General features: G+C 42.4%; 1 long non-coding RNA gene across 1 annotated transcript in view; it reads left to right on the top strand.

Moving 5' to 3' along the window:
- Nucleotides 1-9590: 9590 nt before the first annotated feature.
- LOC106594983 (uncharacterized) overlaps nt 9591-14547 on the top strand; it is a 7819-nt gene continuing 2862 nt past the window's right edge. The window contains exons 1-3 of the long non-coding RNA XR_006763671.1: nt 9591-9822; nt 11807-11905; nt 14479-14547. The exon at nt 14479-14547 is cut by the window's right edge and continues 47 nt beyond it. This is a non-coding gene — a long non-coding RNA (uncharacterized lncRNA). The remainder of the gene's footprint in view (nt 9823-11806; nt 11906-14478) is intronic.

A 14547-nucleotide genomic window follows, 5' to 3' on the forward strand; every position in this document is an offset into this window, starting at 1 on the left:
ATATTCATAACGCTAGCAAAACTTATTTTAGATTGTTGTTGCAAAGGCTTCTGTTAATTTCACCCAAAAATGTGGGTCTTTTCTCATGAAGTCAAAATAAAATCTGCTACAATACTTTTGTAAATATTTGCAGGTATTGAGTGTGAGATTTTGTTGCCTGAGATGTCTGTCTGTTTAGTGCTGCATGCTTGATATTGCTGACCCCTTATTGGGAGGTGGCTTACTAGTTTGTATATTGTACTGATTCATATGGATACCTGTCCATACATTGTCTGTAAAAGTGTATAAAAACAGAAAAGCATATAACTGTAGCTATGTGGTCTTTACTTGAGTGTGTTTCAGCAGGGTGAGGTCAGAGAGATGCTTCCAAGTCACTGTTTTCTGAACTCATAAAATCCTTTACACAATCTGATGGGATGGATGTTCAACCCCATTAAAATGACCATAAGGTCAATATAGAACCTTTAAGTTAAGACCTCACAGATCTGTTCATGGCAAAGCAGTTCAATGAATGATACTAATTGATTCTGTGACAGTATTCATAAAGAGTAGGACAGCTGATCTAGGATCAGTTAAGTATTTTAGATCATAATGTATTAGATTACATGGAGTGGGGGACCTGATCCTAGATCATAATGAATCAGATTACATGGAGAGGGGAACCTGATCCTAGATCATAATGAATCAGATTACATGGAGAGGAGGGACCTTATCCTAGATCATCATGAATTAGATTACATGGAGAGGGGGACCTGATCCTAGATCATAATGAATCAGATTACATGGAGAGGACGGACCTGATCCTAGATCATAATGAATCAGATTACATGGAGAGGGGGAACCTGATCCTAGATCATAATGAATCAGATTACATGGAGAGGGGGACCTGATCCTAGATCATAATGAATCAGATTACATGGAGAGGGGGACCTGATCCTAGATCATAATGAATCAGATTACATGGAGAGGGGGACCTGATCCTAGATCATAATGAATCAGATTACATGGAGAGGGGGGGACCTGATCCTAGATCACAATGAATCAGATTACATGGAGAGGGGTACCTGATCCTAGATCATAATGAATCAGATTACATGGAGAGGAGGGACCTGATCCTAGATCACAATGAATCAGATTACATGGAGAGGAGGACCTGATCATAGTGAATCAGATTACATGGAGAGGGGGACCTGATCCTAGATCATAATGAATCAGATTACATGGAGAGGAGGACCTGATCATAGTGAATCAGATTACATGGAGAGGGGGACCTGATCCTAGATCATAATGAATCAGATTACATGGGGAGGGGGACCTGATCCTAGATCATAATGGATCATATTACATGGAGAGGTGGGACCTGATCCTAGATCATAATGAATCAGATTACATGGAGAGGGGGGACCTGATCCTAGATCACAATGAATCAGATTACATGGAGAGGGGTACCTGATCCTAGATCATAATGAATCAGATTACATGGAGATTGGGACCTGATCCTAGATCACATTGAATTAGATTACATGGAGAGAGGACCTGATCTTAGATCATAATGAATCAGATTACATGGAGAGGGGGACCTGATCCTAGATCATAATGAATCAGATTACATGGAGAGAGGGACCTGATCTTAGATCATAATGAATCAGATTACATGGAGAGGGGAGGACCTGATCCTAGATCACATTGAATCAGATTACATGGAGAGGAGGGACCTGATCCTCGATCATAATGAATCAGATTACATAGACAGGGGGACCTGATCCTGATTCAGCACTCCTCCTTTGAGACACTGCCTTTATGAATAAGGAATGCTGTTGTAAAGTCTAGTTACAGCAGGTGTTTACTGCCATCTAGTGGAAGATACCAATAAAACACTTTATTTTCAGGGTGGGGAGGCGGCTGATTGAAACAGAAAGTTAAGTTGTTCTTTTGTACAGAATCCATTTTGAGACGACAGAGCAGAAGACGCTATATGGAGATTTACTGACAAATAAAGTGAGTATTTCTCAGTATTTCTGAACAGTAATACATTCTAAAGGACAGAGTAAGATATAGTACTAGTAGTAGTTAGTAGAACTGTTATATGAGCTGAGTTGCTGACAGACAGCAGTTTTCAAAGTGGAAACTAATCAGTGGTCTACATGTTATCAGTAAAACGTCTGGTAAAGATGGTGGAGGAGCTTTTACATTATATGGTTTTATGTTTATCTCAGGGTTTCTCAATCCTTTTGTTCTGACCAGCACTTACACACCTGATTCAACTAATCATTAAATATTTTAAAACAGTTTCATATTTGAGGCATACAAATGAACATTCTCAAATGAAAACCTTTTTGGGTTTGAAGGCCTGTTTACAATTATTAAAGGCCTACTAGAATTCATATTTGATGAAAAAAACACAGCTAAACCTGGTTTCTAGTAAATTATATGTTTATCTAAAATAATGTAAAAGAGATGTCTTGAAGAAGGACTATAATATAAAAACTGAAGCATGATTCAGTACAATGTCATGAGTTACTGCTGTCACATGCAACTGACTGTTAGCCCCACCCGCTGGATACTGTTGTTATATAACTATTGTTATATAAATGGGTAGTGACGTGTTTGACTATGATTGGTGTTAAAACAATTCCTAATTAAATTATTAAATGAAATCATACTCTACCTTAACCACAATGTATTTAAAAATGCATTTTGTTTGTTATGAAAAAGAATGCTCTTAAACATTTTCATTTAAAGTATAACTTTTAATGTATATAAACAAAGTGCATATAAATCTAACCATTCAAAATAAATACAACCTGAACAACATAATAGAATATTGCATCATATCAAAGAAAAATAAATAACAATTTGCCAAACTGCAGCATCCCACAATTTGAAATAAATGTAAAACATAAGGATGCTATTACACATGTGCATTTAAAGTATAACTTTTAATGTATATAAACAAAGTGCATATAAATCTAACCATTGAAAATGAATACAACCTGAACAACATAATAATAGAATATTTAACCATATCAAAGAAAAATAAATAACAATGTGCAAAACTGCAGCATCCCAAAACATTAAACTGGTCCCTCTTTTCTCTCTCTTCTTTATTACCATGTTATAACCAGCAGCACACAGCAATGCTGACCAGATTTTGCTTTTATGAGAGATTTGCATTCAGAAATGCAAGCTGCCTCACTTTCGAGGGGCTGATGCGGTTTCTTCTCTCAGTAATTATTTGTCCTGTTTTCGAGAAGACCCTCTCAGAGGGAACGGATGAGGCCACTATGCAGAGTCTCCCTGTCATGACTTTAGTAAGCCGTGGGTAGACAGAGGCCTTGTTCTTCCACCAGCTCAGAGGATCTGCAGATCTTTGGAGGAGGGGCTCCACCAAACAGGATCGGACCTCCATTATGGCATCTGCTGAGGGATTCCTTCGTGCTGCATACCCAGTTGCTCTCTCGTCAAACAGCATCCAAACAGCAGACGTTTGTGACACTACTGCTGGTGCTTCTGCTCCATCTGATCCCTCTTCTTCCTGATGCCCTGGTGCCTGAGCCAGCTGACTGCTGGGGCTGTCCCTCCATCTGATCCCTCTTCTTCCTGTTGCCCTGGTGCCTGAGCCAGCTGACTGCTGGGGCTGTCCCTCCCTCCCTGCCTCTTCTTCCTGATGCCCTGGTGCCTGAGCCAGCTGACTGCTGGGGCTGTCCCTCCCTCCCTCCCTCCCTCTTCTTCCTGATGCCCTGGTGCCTGAGCCAGCTGACTGCTGGGGCTGTCCCTCCATCTGATCCCTCTTCTTCCTGATGCCCTGGTGCCTGAGCCAGCTGACTGCTGGGGCTGTCCCTCCCTGCTGCGGAGGTTATTCTTTGAAGAGCCTCATCAATCGCTATGGCATCACTGAAGGCTAACTTCTTAAACCTGGGGTCAAGTGCAGCGTTTCTGATAGCACGTGATTATATTCCATTCTGTGGAACTTTCTGTCCATTGATGAACATATGGTGTCCATCAACTCGGTCACATTAAATTTGCTTCTCTCTGGCGTCTGGCTGTGATTCGCTGCAGACCCTTACACAGGAGTATCATTGTTGAGGTGGTCACATAGCTGAAAAGAGAGAACAGTAACTTATTAGTTCAGCTTCATGTTTAGTCTACTGATACTACATTCTCATCTACTGCTCATATACATATATAATACTGGATTAAATAATGATGCAGTAATAACTGCTTACTGTACCTCACTCCACTGATCTCCACAGTGACCTGCTCCAGGACTGCACACCTCCTCCACCACCTCCCATTCCTCTTGGGTCAGAGCATCAACAGGTGCATTGACAATGCCCAGGGTAGAGATGATGGCATCCTTTGACTCAAGAAACCGCTTCAACATATAAAATGTTGAATTCCACCTTGTAGTGCAGTCTTGTTTAGGCCTCAGCTCATGCATCCCCATCTGGCGTTGTGTAGACTTTAGTTTTCAGCACCTACTGTGCTCCTGTGGAAGTATTCCACAGCTGCTTTCACTTTGTCCACAGTAGGCTTCATCACCTTCAGAGCATCTCTTACAATCAGGTTGATTGTGTGGGCAAGACATGGATGATGGGTCAATTTATTAAACATTTTCATGGCTTTGGTTATGTTAGCTGCATTGTCGCTAACACAACAGACCACTTTTCCATCTACTTGTCCTTCTCTGGCCACTCTCAACAGTTCCTCTGCCAAGTTCTCTGGGTGTGTCTGTCGCTGAACTCAAAGCAGTCCAGAAGACAGCTAGACATCGAAAAAATCTTCAATGAAGTGACATGTACCCGACATGTAAGAAGTGGTTACCCTTGATGTCCAGCAGTCAGTGGTAAGGAAAACTGCAGTAGCTTTTTAGACTCTTTTCCACACTGAAGCCTGTGTGCTCTCGTACATTTGTGGAAAAGTGATTTTGAAAGGGTTTTCCTGCTTGGAATTGTGTACATTGGATTTACATTATTGCTATAATTTCTAAAACCTCCACAATCTAAAATGGCTGGAAATCGGTGGCAATCATTTTAGCCAATGCAATATCAATGTGGCCTTGTTTTGCTAAAGACATAGACTTTGGAATAAACTGGTCCATAGAAGACTGCGTTGCTGTGGGTCATGGAGTAGGTCTACTGGACAGAGTGGATACATCTCCACCACTATCACTAGCAGGTCTACTGGACTGAGTGGATACATCTCCACCACTATCACTAGCAGGTCTACTGGACTGAGTGGATACATCTCCACCACTATCACTAGCAGGTCTACTGGACTGAGTGGATACATCTCCACCACTATCACTAGCAGGTCTACTGGACTGAGTGGATACATCTCCACCACTATCACTAGCAGGTCTACTGGACTGAGTGGATACATCTCCACCACTATCACTAGCAGGTCTACTGGACTGAGTGGATACATCTCCACCACTATCACTAGCAGGTCTACTGGACTGAGTGGATACATCTCCACCACTATCACTAGCAGGCCTACTGGACTGAGTGGATACATCTCCACCACTATCACTAGCAGGCCTACTGGACTGAGTGGATACATCTCCACCACTATCACTAGCAGGCCAACTGGACTGAGTGGATACATCTCCACCACTATCACTAGCAGGTCTACTGGACTGACTGGACACATCTCCACCACTATCACTAGCAGGTCTACTGGACTGACTGGACACATCTCCACCACTATCACGAGCAGGTCTACTGGACTGACTGGACACATCTCCACCACTATCACTAGCAGGTCTACTGGACTGAGTGGATACATCTCCACCACTATCACTAGCAGGTCTACTGGACTGAGTGGATACATCTCCACCACTATCACTAGCAGGTCTACTGGACTGAGTGGATACATCCCCACCACTATCACTAGCAGGTCTACTGGACTGAGTGGATACATCCCCACCACTATCACTAGCAGGTCTACTGGACTGAGTGGATACATCTCCACCACTATCACTAGCAGGTCTACTGGACTGGTGGATACATCTCCACCACTATCACTAGCAGGTCTACTGGACTGAGTGGATACATCTCCACCACTATCACTAGCAGGTCTACTGGACTGAGTGGATACATATCCACCACTATCACTAGCAGGCCTACTGGACTGGTGGATACATCTCCATGTGTGGAGGTACTGGCTCCACCACTATCACTAGCAGGTCTACTGGACTGAGTGGATACATCTCCACCACTATCACTAGCAGGCCTACTGGACTGAGTGGATACATCTCCACGTGTGGAGGTACTGGCTCCACCACTATCACTAGCAGGTCTACTGGACTGAGTGGATACATCTCCACCACTATCACTAGCAGGCCTACTGGACTGAGTGGATACATGTCCATGTGTGGAGGTACTGGCTCCACCACTATCACTAGCAGGTCTACTGGACTGACTGGACACATCTCCACCACTATCACTAGCAGGTCTACTGGACTGAGTGGATACATCTCCATGTGTGGAGGTACTGGCTCCACCACTATCACTAGCAGGTCTACTGGACTGACTGGACACATCTCCACCACTATCATTAACAGGTCTACTGGACTGAGTGGATACATCTCCATGTGTGGAGGTACTGGCTCCACCACTATCACTAGCAGGTCTACTGGACTGAGTGGATACATCCCCACCACTATCACTAGCAGGTCTACTGGACTGAGTGGTTACATCCCCACCACTATCACTAGCAGGTCTACTGGACTGAGTGGATACATCTCCACCACTATCACTAGCAGGTCTACTGGACTGAGTGGATACATCTCCACCACTATCACTAGCAGGTCTACTGGACTGAGTGGATACATCTCCACCACTATCACTAGCAGGTCTACTGGACTGAGTGGATACATCTCCACCACTATCACTAGCAGGTCTACTGGACTGAGTGGATACATCTCCACCACTATCACTAGCAGGCCTACTGGACTGAGTGGATACATCTCCATGTGTGGAGGTACTGGCTCCACCACTATCACTAGCAGGTCTACTGGACTGAGTGGATACATCTCCACCACTATCACTAGCAGGCCTACTGGACTGAGTGGATACATCTCCACGTGTGGAAGTACTGGCTCCACCACTATCACTAGCAGGTCTACTGGACTGAGTGGATACATCTCCACCACTATCACTAGCAGGCCTACTGGACTGAGTGGATACATGTCCATGTGTGGAGGTACTGGCTCCACCACTATCACTAGCAGGTCTACTGGACTGACTGGACACATCTCCACCACTATCACTAGCAGGTCTACTGGACTGAGTGGATACATCTCCATGTGTGGAGGTACTGGCTCCACCACTATCACTAGCAGGTCTACTGGACTGACTGGACACATCTCCACCACTATCATTAACAGGTCTACTGGACTGAGTGGATACATCCCCACCACTATCACTAGCAGGTCTACTGGACTGAGTGGTTACATCCCCACCACTATCACTAGCAGGTCTACTGGACTGAGTGGATACATCTCCACCACTATCACTAGCAGGTCTACTGGACTGAGTGGATACATCTCCACCACTATCACTAGCAGGTCTACTGGACTGAGTGGATACATCTCCACCACTATCACTAGCAGGTCTACTGGACTGAGTGGATACATCTCCCACCACTATCACTAGCAGGTCTACTGGACTGAGTGGATACATCTCCACCACTATCACTAGCAGGCCTACTGGACTGAGTGGATACATCTCCATGTGTGGAGGTACTGGCTCCACCACTATCACTAGCAGGTCTACTGGACTGAGTGGATACATCTCCACGTGTGGAGGTGCTGACTCCACCACTATCACTAGCAGGCCCGCTGACCTGATCCTAGATCATAATGAATCAGATTACATGGATAGGAGGACCTGATCCTAGATCATAATGAATCAGGTTACATGGAGGGGGGACCTGATCCTAGATCATAATGAATCAGATTACATGGAGAGGAGGGGCCTGATCCTAGATCATAATGAATCAGATTATATGGAGAGGAGGACCTGATCCTATATCATAATGAATCAGATTACATAGAGAGGAGGACCTGATCCTAGATTATAATGAATCAGATTACATGGAGAGGGGGACCTGATCCTAGATCATAATGAATCAGATTACATGGAGAGGAGGGGACCTGATCCTAGATCATAATGAATCAGATTACATGGAGAGAGGAGGACCTGATCCTAGATCATAATGAATCAGATTACATGGAGAGGAGGGACCTGATCCTAGATCACAATGAATCAGATTACATGGAGAGGGGGGACCTGATCCTAGATCATAATGAATCAGATTACATGGAAAGGGGGACCTGATCCTAGATCATAATGAATCAGATTACATGGATAGGGAGGACCTGATCCTAGATCATAATGAATCAGGTTACATGGAGAGGGGGGGACCTGATCCTAGATCATAATGAATCAGATTACATGGAGAGGAGGGGCCTGATCCTAGATCATAATGAATCAGATTATATGGAGAGGAGGACCTGATCCTATATCATAATGAATCAGATTACATAGAGAGGAGGACCTGATCCTAGATTATAATGAATCAGATTACATGGAGAGGGGACCTGATCCTAGATCATAATGAATCAGATTACATGGAGAGGAGGGGACCTGATCCTAGATCATAATGAATCAGATTACATGGAGAGAGGAGGACCTGATCCTAGATCATAATGAATCAGATTACATGGAGAGGAGGGACCTGATCCTAGATCACAATGAATCAGATTACATGGAGAGGGGGGGGACCTGATCCTAGATCATAATGAATCAGATTACATGGAAAGGGGGACCTGATCCTAGATCATAATGAATCAGATTACATGGAGAGGGGGACCTGATCCTAGATCATAATGAATCAGATTACATGGAGAGGGGGACCTGATCCTAGATCATAATGAATCAGATTACATGGAGAGGGGGGACCTGATCCTAGATCATAATGAATCAGATTACATGGAGAGGGGTGACATGATCCTAGATCATAATGAATCAGATTACATGGAGAGGGGGACCTGATCCTAGATCATAATGAATCAGATTACATGGAGAGGGGTGACATGATCCTAGATCATAATGAATCAGATTACATGGAGAGGGGGGACCTGATCCTAGATCATAATGAATCAGATTACATGGAGAGGGGACCTGATCCTAGATCATAATGAATCAGATTACATGGAGAGGGGACCTGATCCTAGATCATAATGAATCAGATTACATGGAGAGGAGGACCTGATCCTAGATCATAATGAATCAGATTACATGGAGAGGAGGACCTGATCCTAGATCATAATGAATCAGATTACATGGAGAGGAGGACCTGATCCTAGATCATAATGAATCAGATTACATGGAGAGGAGGGACCTGATCCTAGATCGTAATGAATCAGATTACATGGAGAGGGGGGACCTGATCCTAGATCATAATGAATCAGGTTACATGGAGAGGAGGACCTGATCCTAGATCACAATGAATCAGATTACATGGAGAGGTGGGACCTGATCCTAGATCATAATGAATCAGATTACATGGAGAGGGGACCTGATCCTGATTCAGCACTCCTCCTTTGAGACACTGCCTTTATGATTAAGGAATGCTGTTGTAAAGTGTAGTTACAGCTGGTGTTTACTGCCATCTAGTGGAAGATACCAATAAAACACTTTATTTTCAGGGTGGGGAGACGGCTGAGTGAAACAGAAAGTAAAGTTGTTCTTTTGTTCAGGATCCATTTTGAGACGACAGAGCAGAAGACGCTATATGGAGATTACTGACAAATAAGTAAGTATTTCTGAACAATAATCTATTCTAAAGGACAGAGTAAGAGAATGAATACTAGGAATGAGATATTACTAGTTAGTAGAACTGCTACTTGAGCTGAGTTGCTGACAGACAGCAGTTTTCAAAGTGGAAACTAATCAGTGGTCTACATGTTATCAGTAAAACGTCTGGTAAAGATGGTGGAGGAGCTTTTTACATTATATGGTTTTATGTTTATCTCAGGGTTTCTCAATCCTTTTGTTCTGACCAGCACTTACACACCTGATTCAACTAATCATCAAATATATATTTGAAGATAGATTTAAGGCATCATTAAAACCTTTTGGGTTTGTAGGCCTGTTTCCAATTATTAAAGTCCTACAGTAATTCATATTTTGGAGGAAAAAAACACAGCTAAACTTGGTTACGAGTAAATTATATGTTTAGCAAAAATAACATAAGAAGGACTATAATAAAAAAACTGAAGCAAGATTCGGTACAATGTCATGATTTGCTGCTGTCGCATGCAACTGACTGTTACCTCTGGTTACTGTTGTAAATGCCTCTGGGTTTAGAACTCTGTGTCTCAGTGCCCTGCGACAGTGGGAAGTTAGTTTTGCATGGCCCGGTGCTACAGGTGAGTGGAGTTTTATTTTAAGGAACAATGGAATGGTCTAAAATGCGTAAACTCTGCGCACCCGGGGAGCCGGGCAATGCAAAACAATTCACCAGTGACCGTTGCTTTATTTCCTTATATGAAATTGAAAGTAACTTTGTAGCCTGCGCAGTTACAAAATGTCTGTTGACACTGTGGCTCATATGTCTCTAGAATATTAGAACAGTGGTGGAAAAAGTACTCAATTCTCATACTTGAGTAAAAGTAAAGATACCTTAATAGAAAATGACTCAATTAAAAGTGAAAGTCACCCAGTAAAATACTTCTTCAGTAGAAGTCTAAAAGTATTTGGTTTAAAATATAATTAAGTATCAAAAGTAAATGTAATTGCTAAAATATACTTAAGCATCAAAAGTAAAAGTAAAGTAGTGATCATTTTAAAATTCATTTTATTAAGCAAACCAGACGGCACAATTTTTCTTGTTATTTTAATTCTACGGATAGCCAGGGTCACACTCCAACACTCAGACATCATTTAAAAATGAAGCATTTGAGTTTAGTGAGTCCTCCAGGTCAGAGGCAGTAATGACCAGGGATGTTCTCTGTTTAGTGAGTCCTCAGATCGAGGCAGTAGGGATGACCAGGGATGTTCTCTGTTTAGTGAGTCCTCCAGATCAGAGGCAGTAGGGATGTTCTCTTGATAAGTGTTCAAATTGGACCGTTTTCTGTCCTGCTAAGCATTCAACATGTAACGAGTACTTTTGGGTGTCAGGGAAAATGTATGGAGTAAAAAGTACATCATTTTCTTCATGAATGTAGAAGTAAAGAGAAAGTTGTTAAAATATATTTCTCAAAGAGATAATGAATGAATGAGAACAATTGACATTCAAGAATTAGTCACTGTGTTAACCACAACCAACATGCTGGATCTCTGTTTAGTTGTCACTGTGTTAACCACAACCAACATGCTGGATCTCTGTTTAGTTGTCACTGTGTTAACCACAACCAACATGCTGGATCTCTGTTTAGTTGTTACTGTGTTAACCACAACCAACATGCTGGATCTCTGTTTAGTTGTCACTGTGTTAACTACAACCAACATGCTGGATCTCTGTTTAGTTGTTACTGTGTTAACCACAACCAACATGCTGGATCTCTGTTTAGTTGTCGCTGTGTTAACCACAACCAACATGCTGGATCTCTGTTTAGTTGTCACTGTGTTGACCACAACCAACATGCTGGATCTCTGTTTAGTTGTCACTGTGTTAACCACAACCAACATGCTGGATCTCTGTTTAGTTGTCACTGTGTTAACCACAACCAACATGCTGGATCTCTGTTTAGTTGTCCCTGTGTTGACCACAATCAACATGTTGGATCTCTGTTTAGGGGTCAGTGCTCTAAAATGAGTCTCTCTGGGGAGAGAGGGGAGGGGGCCCCTGCCTCTAAAATGCATCTCTCTGGGGGACATGACACCAAAGCTAAGAGGTAAGATGACAATTTTATGAAGAATTTATTAACTTTATTTCCAAAATAAATAGCTATCTTAAGATGAATGCAGTTACTGTAAATCTCTCTGGATAAGAGCATCTGTAAATCAGGGTTCTCAATCCGGGGTCTGTGGAGGTACTGCAGGGGTTCTCAATCCGGGGTCTGTGGAGGTCTGCAGGGGCTCCACGGCACCTGACTGTACTCGTTGCAATGTAACACATTTGATAGAATTTTCACATGACACGACCACTTTGCCTACTCTTAATTGTTGCCTAATATAATGGAATGCATATTTTCTTTACCAATTCTGATCGTTGTTACAAGAAGAATTTTGACAATATTCCCGTTATATCAACACACTCTTCACACCCGTTTAACAACTCTAAATAGCTTTGGCATAGTAGGCATCAAGTCCCTTGCCAATAATGTTGCCTGCAACGTTGCATACAATGTTCATTTTCATCGAACACAGATTACGCCCTAGATGTCTTCAATTGCCCAATTTATAGCCATGCCAAATTTAGGATAATTTTTTTAACAATGTGATGTTGTGCTCCCAAGGGAGAACTTGAAATAACATGATGTGGATAATTAAATAATCAAAAGAAAAACGTGTTTATTTTACACTCTTAGAAAAGAAGGTTCCTTATAGAACCAAAAGGCTTCTATCACTTCCTTAATATATGGAACCACTAAAAGTTATATATATTTTTGGGTTCAGTGAAGAAGAACCTCTAGAGTTCTGATCAATGAAAGGTGAATGTTTAGAGGATATGAACCCAGCAGACCAGCGCCCGGCCCGGGATTCAAACCAGCCACCTTTCAGCCACAGGTCCAACTCCTGCCACAGCTCCAACTCCTTAATCGCTGGCGAAAACCTGAGTTAATCTTGGGAAATTAGCATAAATTAATCTGCCAAAATGAAGACAAAATGCTTTGGAGACATACATGGTATCACTTGTTATACATAAGTATTATACATAAATCATTGCCAAAAGCACAGGACATATATTATTTATGGATTGATCATATCAAATATCAAAACATTATTTTAACTACTACAAAGCATTTACATGTGGCTCAGGAACCACTGACTCACTGCATTGTTCTATAGTATTATCAAGACACCTGCTGTTAACTCTTAACTACTTAGGACAGCTCACGAGGTGTTCTAAATATCTGCTGACTAGGTGGGACTAGAGATTTCATGCATAGCTTTAATTTATTCCCCCGGAAGTGTCAAATGTCTTTATTCTCAGCACTTATATGCGACCACTTCTCTACTCTGAGGCGCTTTGTGGATATGGGCTAGATCTCAAAATATTGTTATAAAAAAAGTGGAATGTTTGTTTAACATAATAATAAAAAATGAATATTACTAATGTAACCCACTGTAAAGACTGGGCTTAGTTGTTTTGTACCACTGTTCTGGAACTTCCGTACAGAACTGTCCGTGTCCACGTACGGTGTGGCACCAAGCGGTTACGTGCAGAGTGGGCTGAGGTGATCTTGGGGAATAACTACAGAGTTCACTACAGTGTTGAGATGCGAAGTTTATTATTCAATTTGCTTTTTGCTTAATGGTCAGGGACAGTATGACTGTAGCCAGATCCTTTTCACTCTCTATCCTTGTTTCATTTTGTGGTTCACGGATTCGTCATCATCCTCGGGACGAAGTACAGAACAACCTGTTACCTAGCCAAGCTAGTTGGTACAGCTAGGAAAGCTAGCTAGCTACTCTACCAGCAGCATCCTAGTTAACCTAGCTAGTCGGTACAGCTAGGTAAGCTAGCTAGCTACTCTACCACCAGCATCCTAGTTATCCTAGCTAGTCGGTACAGCTCGGTAAGCTAGCTAGCTACTCTACCAGCAGCATCCCTAGTTATCCTAGCTAGTTGGTACAGCTAGGTAAGCTAGCTAGCTACTCTACCAGCAGCAACCTAGTTATCCTAGCTAGTCGGGTGCGGCTAGTGAGCTAGAAAACTACTCTACCAGCAGCATCCTAGTTATCCTAGCTAGTCGGTGCAGCTAGGTAAGCTAGCTAGCTACTCTACCAGCAGCATCCTAGTTATCCTGGCTAGTCGGTACAGCTAGGTAAGCTAGCTAGCTACTCTACCAGCAGCATCCTAGTTATCCTAGCTAGTCGGTACATTTGCTAGGTAAGCTAGCTAGCTACTCTACCAGCAGCATCCTAGTTATCCTAGCTAGTCGGTACAGCTAGGTAAGCTAACATAGCTACTCTACCAGCAGCATCCTGATTATTTTCCTGTGGGGGGAGTGGTGGTGTATCCAGGGAGAACTAAACTAATCTGTTGAACTATCTATACGTGGTCTTATGCTTCCATCTATTGGAATTATTTAGCAACTACAGTACTACTGAATAATGTGTAATTCCTTACTAAAGTAGTATTTACTCAGAATTGCAAAATATAACATTTTCTAGTTCATTTTACCACTTACAACCATAAAATAACAATTTATAGCATAACAAACAATGAAACTGACATAAACCAAAAACACCAGACATTTAGTAGATGAGAGATGTAATGTTTGTCTCTGTTGTGTTGAAGTCCAATCAAGCAGGAGAGACCAACCTCCCCTGTTCCCAGCTGTGTGTCCATGAAGAGTGACTGGTCTAT

Source organism: Salmo salar, unplaced genomic scaffold, assembly GCF_905237065.1.
Source record: "Salmo salar unplaced genomic scaffold, Ssal_v3.1, whole genome shotgun sequence".
NCBI classification, from domain to species: domain Eukaryota; kingdom Metazoa; phylum Chordata; class Actinopteri; order Salmoniformes; family Salmonidae; genus Salmo; species Salmo salar.